The following is a 6,261-nucleotide window of genomic DNA, read 5'->3' on the forward strand; positions in this document are numbered from 1 at the left end:
AGGGCTCACCCCGGGGACAACAGGGAGCTGCTCTCCATGTCCCCCTGCACCTTCTTGGAGGGACAGCACAGAGAGACATATCCTGATGGGACAGGTCTACCCCCTGCGACGTGCTGACCTGTGTGCTCCCATCCCCTCCATCCTTCCCCTCCTTTCCCCCCCCCCAGCCGGACGGGCTGTCTGTCCCGGCCCAACCCGGGGCAGCTGTGATGGAAAACAAAGCTGTCCCCTTCGGCACAATACCCTTCTGTGTGTCCCCCCCCCAGATGCTGACCGCTGGGGTGGGCAGTGGCCGGGCTGGAGGCGTCGAGGGGCCGTGCCAGGCCCCCGCTGGCAGGGGACAATGTTGGCAGTGATGGAGAGTAGGTATTTCAAAAGGTTTTGTTTTCGGGTTGACCCGCCGAGCCGGCGTGACCCCGCAGCCCCCCACCCAGCCCCGCTCCTCCATCCCAATAGAAACCGGCCGCATTCCTGACCTCGGGAGGAAAGGGGGGGGGGGAGAGTTTCAAACCTCCCCGGGAAGGAGACAATGGGGGTGTCAGGGCCGTGATTTAGGAGGGGGGGCTCTTTCCATCACAAAGGCGAGACAAAGGCGCTCAACGCTGGGAATGGGGCTTCGGCGGCGGCTCAGGAGCGGGGCTGGGGTATTGTGCCTGGCCAGCCGGCCTCGGCAGCAGAGCAGCCACGGCCCACCAGGTCCATCAGGTGCCACCGGGTCCCATGGGCTCCCACCAGCCTCTCTATCCCAACCCCTACTGTATCCCTCCCTACAGCCGACCTAGGGGACCAGGGTCTGGTGACTCCACGGGTGTCACCGTCACCCACAGCAGGAGGGAGTGGGTCCCCCATCCCCACATGGAGTGTCCCAGGTCCCTGCCTCACTCCATGCCAGTGGGGTCAGCTGGGACACCAGCCCATCCCGGGGGTTGTAAACACCCCACAGGACAGGGCTCAGAGAAGAACCAGGTCCCCATGGGCAGCTGTCCACACCCTAGGGACACACACAGCCCCAGAGCCCTGAGCTCCCCTCTGTGTCATCTCCCCCACGGGGTGCTAAGGGCTGGGGGGTCCCACTGTCCCCTCCCGGGGCCGCAGGATGGGCAGTGAGGGATGAGCAGCTCCTCTGTGCACTGCTCAAAGGGGCTTTGTGCACCCCGGGGCCGCCAGTGCCCAGCACCACCCGACACCACCAGCACAGGCACCTCGCAGCCTGCACCCCCCCGGACACCCTCATTCCACCTGCCCCGACCCTCCCTGGAGAGGTCAGCCCCAAACCATGGCAAAAATCCCCACCACTCCCCCCCCCAAAAAAAACCCCAAAAAACAGGAAACTGCTTAAGCAGGGGCCCAACTTACAGTATCTGCACCACCGAGCTGAGGCTGCGTCTCCGGCTGCTGTCCCGATGCAGAAGGGCTGCACGGGGTAGGGATTGTTTGTTTTTTTTTAACAGGAGAAGTATTTTTCTCCTAGTGCTGGACGGCTGATCCAAAGCTGGAAGAGCTGGAAACAAGTTCATTGGTTTTTCTCTCGCTCCCTCTCTCCTTGCCCTAATTTTTATTTTCCTGGCAGCCAGCGAGAGGAAGGGAGCTGGCAAGGTGATGCTTTTTTGGGAAGAGGGGAACTGCTGGTGAAAGAGGCATTCACTGTGCCGGGAGCTTGGGAAAGGAGAGAGCTGGGGGGGCCAGCAGGAGGGCGGGAGGCTGCTCAACCACCACCCTGCTGAGGTTGACCAAAGTGCTGAAGCTTTTGGCCATGCTGGGGCTCTTGGCCATGCCAAGGCTGAACAAGCAGAGGCTGCTGACTGATGGAGGGGCAGCAGCATGATGAACCAGAAAGCCAATGACAACGTGGGGTTGGTGCTGTTTGTTTGTTTGGTTTGGTTGGTCTTTTTAATGTTCTGTGGGGTTGTGTTTTTTTCTTTTATAATTTTATTTTTTCTCCCCAGGATGAAATGTAATTTGCAGATGACTTTGCCAGCCACCTGCCTGCAAGGAGCAGGATGGGTCCTCTCAGGACACACTGAGGGAGCACAGGGCTGGGCTGGGCCTTTATATTTTCACCCTTCAGGTCAGGAAAACTACATTTTAGCTTCTAACCTGCTCCCCAGCTCACAGAGGGCAGGTCCAGCCAGCAGCTGGGCAGAACACAGCCCCACACGGCCGGCGCCAGCACCCCGTTGAGGACCCCCCCCATCCCCACAGTGGGGCAGGATCCATCCCTGGGCTGCCCAACCCAGGATGGCTCCTTTCGCCTCTTCCCTCTTAATTTTGTTTAGAAACTTGTCAGGTTGGTACATAAAGGAGGTGGAAAGATCAATCCTGGCTTTTCATCAGTGTGGGAAAAAGTATTTCACTAATCCATATTTATTGGTGTAAGGAACCGAGGAGGGGGGAAGGGTGAGAGACCCTAATGGTCAGGAGCAAAGGACAGAAGGGACAGTTTAAGGCTGCCCTTTTTGGAGAGGTCACATGTCACCAAAATCTTTCGGTTGTCTCGGGATTGGTTACATTCTGTTCTCTTTTTTTCTATTGAGGTTGCCAAGCAACTGGCTAAGACCAGCCAAGATATTTTCTTTATTACAAGTGGAGCAGAAAGCAGCAAGGAGGAGAGAGATAAAAAAACCGAAAAACACCCCCCCCAAAAAAAAAAAAGAAAAAAAAAAATTGAGAGAAGTTTAGACAATTAACATTTATAAGATCACATAACTTCATTAACTCGTCTGAGATTTGGGAAAGAGACTTAAAAAAAAAAACAAAACAAAACAACAAAAAACAGTAGAGGGAGGCTTGGAGCATCAGGAATTAAAGCAAGTTAAAAGGCCGACAGGTCTGGGGCTAAAACAATGTGGGAGCACACAGGAAGGTGATGGGGGTTTCCCTCCGGTGGTTCCCGCTTTCCAAAAAGCCTGACTATCCCCCGTGATGGCTGCGACCCAGCTCAGGGGCCTTCAGCTGTTGATGCTCTTTTTTTTTTTTCCTAAATGCCGGCTTTCTTTTGATTTTCACGCTCTTAGGAAGTGGGTTTATTGCTCCTGGTGCTGGCAGTGAGGTGTGGGCAGGCAGGGAGGCACATGGCCATGGCAGGAGCCAGGCATCTCCCTGGCCCAGCCGTGGCTTTGAGCAGGGGGTGTGGGGACACGGCTGTCCCCAAGGCTTGGGACACCTCCAAACCTCTGCAGGAAGTGCAAAACCTTCCAGGGGCCGGGAATGAGCAGCGAGCAGCCCCGATAGCAGATCTCTGTCTCGAGGGACCCTGCTCAGGGCTCAGACCTAACCCCATCCTGGGCTGTCCTCTGCCCCAGGCCTGGCCCCACCACGGACTGGGGACAATGCTGCGGCCAGGACAGGGACTGAGGTCACCTCGCATCTCTTCGGGGCTTGGATGCTCAGAGCATCCTTGGGGCCACGGGAGTTTCTCTCCCGGCACAAAGCGATCCCCCTCCCCACTCGGCCAGATCCTGTGCAAGGACATCAGGAAGGCAAGGAGGAGTAGGGTTCCCCCCCAGTGACCCCCCTCCATCCCCCTCTCACCCACCCCGGCCCCCCGTGGTTCTACCCGGGGACGCCAGTGACACTCGAGGTGGTGACAGGCAGCGGTGGGGTGAAAGCGGAGGACGGCCCCACGTTCAGCCCGTTTTTCAGCCCGCGGCTGCGGGAACCCCCGGCAGTCAGGGCTGGGGGTCCCCGGGCAGGGTGAGGCAGGAGATGCCCCCGCTTCCCCGGCCGGAGCCCGCAGCTGCCGGCCTGGCAACTCGGTAATATTCATTAGGGGAAAACAATGAGCATTCTTTATCCCCAGCACTTTCCCTCCCGTAGGGAGCCGAGATGGGGTGCAGGTGACCCCAAACCCTACGGGGGACCCAGGCTGTGCCACCCCCGCGGCAGCAGGACCGGGGGATCCCTGGGAAGGCCCGGGGAAGGGGACCCCAGCCCTAGCCCTGCCCGGCAGCTCGGGGGGAACCCCACAAACCACGAGTGGGGCAGCGGTCTGCGGGCCCCGGGAGCCGAGACCCCGAGGCAGGGCCCACCCCGGGTCCGGTTGAGTGTGGGGGCTCCGGGCCGGGCCGGGCCGGGGGCTGGGGTTTGGGAGCTGTGTCTTTAAGAGATGGCTGGCTCCAGGTTGCAGCTGCTGTTTCTGTGCTATAGAGACAGTGGAGATTCATTACTCCTAAAACACAATGGGCATTTATCACCCCGTGGTGTTATTCAAATCCAGTACCAATTGAAGGTCATCCCCATTCTTTTCTCGCCGGCTCTGCAACACATTTATTGTTGTGCCGTTCAACTAAAAGCCCTGCCCGGCCCCGGCGCAGCCCGCAGAGCCCCGGTGTGCGCATCCCTCCCGGGCGGATTTGGGACCCTCCCGGGTGGATACGGCGTGGAAGAAGGGAAGGGAAGGGCAGAGCCGGGGCGGCTCGGCTGGGCTCGGGGCCGGCGGCAGGTGCAGCGGTGGCTCCGCCGTCCTGCTCCGCCGAGCCCCGGAGCCGCCCGCTCCGCCCCCGCGGGACGCACTTTCCGCGCCCCGTGGAAAGTCGGAGCCCCGCGGGCCGCCGGGGTGAGGGCGGCGGGGGCAGCCGGGGGTTCGCCGCCCACCCTCAGCCCTCCCTCGGGGAGACCGGACCGGCCCCGCCGCGGAGCTAAGCGGCCACCGGCACCGGTAGCAGCGGGGGAAGCGCCGGCAGCGGGCCGGGATTTTTTTTTTTCCTCTGGCTGGAGAGGGGAGATTTGTTCCCAACTTCGTGGGAGCCGGTGAGAAGGGACTGGGGGAGAAGCCTGGATTTTCCCTCTTTTCCTTTTATTTTTATTAATTTTTCCTCCCCCCACTTGGGCATTATTACATTTCGGCGATTTTTCCAAAGTGCCCGAATTTTCAGGGCGATCCGTTTGGAATTGGCTAATTTTGCGAGGCAGGAGCGGCGGCGGCCACAAGCGCGGGGGCCGGGGGTCGGTGCCCGCAGCTTCGCAGCATTCCCCCTGCCCAGCCCCGGGGCTGCCGGAGGCACCGAGCCCCGCCGGCGGCTGCCTTCCCCGGCCACCGAGCCCCCGCTCCGCCGGGGACGCTCCGGAAGGGACGGATCGCTGGTTTTCGTTTGCTGGCTTTGCTTCTTTTCCTTTTTTTTTTTTTTTTTCTTTTCTTTTATTTTTTTCCGGTTTTTTTTTTTTCTTTTTTCGCTTGATGTTGGTTTATTTTTTTCCTCTGTTTTTCCTTTATTATTATTATTATTATTATTATTATTATTATTATTATTAATTTAATACGGCCTGAATTAATTTTTTTTTCGGTGAGGGTAAGAAACGAGTTGATAAAATTAAACCCCTCGCGGTGCCATTCAATGGAAACCGGGCTGCGGAGCGCCGCGGCTGCGCTTGGAAACTTGTTGGGGCCGAAGAAGAGCCTGGGCAGGGCCGGGGAGCGGGCGGCGGCTGGGTGCCCCTGTGTCCTTGTTTTCCAGGCTCCAGCCGGATTCCCCCTTGGAAGATCCCGCGAGCTCGGGACGGGAATCTCCGCTCCTGATTGTCCAAACGCAATTCTTGTGCGATGGAGCCGTACGAACCAAGAATTGTGTCTGGACATCTGTAGCAGAGGTTTCAACTCCACCGGCCGGGCTGCAGGACGGTGATTTGGGGCGGAGGACGGAGGACGGAGCCTCCCCGGGGCACGGCGAGGTAACCGCTCACGGCTGCAGCCCGGGGAAGCCTTGGCGAGGATTTCGAAGGAATTAAAAATCAACCCCAGTGGCGGTGGCTCCGCACCGCTCAGCGCGGCCCGGGTGGTTCAGTGCTATTGCGTCAAATACCAGCCGGGTTCTGACCGGGCCGGGCAGCCCAGACCGGGCCGGTACCGGGCAGGGATGGAGCGGCCGAACCGGAGGCTCCAGCACTTCGCCAATGATGGAACCGAGCGCGGCGGCGGGCGGGCGTCCCGGCCCTGCGGCTCCATCCCACTTTATCCTGCTGTTTTGTTTTTTTTTTTTTTTATTATTATTTTTAAATTGCGTTTTAATTTAATTTAATTTATTTGGGCATGGGAGCGGCGAGGACCCCTCTGCAGGGGCCGTGGTCTCACTGGCCGGGACACCCTCGTCCTCCTTCTGTCGCAGCCTCCGGCTCACCCGGGTACCCCGAGGCTGCTCCGGGTCTCCGCCAACCCGGGAACCGGCCCCGGGCTCCCTCGGCCCAGGGCTGCGGGGATGGGCTGGCACCGGCTCGGAGAAGCCGCGGCTGTGCCGGAGCACCCCCAGGAGCCCCGGCCGGGGGGAA

The sequence above is a fragment of the Calypte anna genome, chromosome 17 (assembly GCF_003957555.1).
Source record: "Calypte anna isolate BGI_N300 chromosome 17, bCalAnn1_v1.p, whole genome shotgun sequence".
NCBI lineage: Eukaryota > Metazoa > Chordata > Aves > Apodiformes > Trochilidae > Calypte > Calypte anna.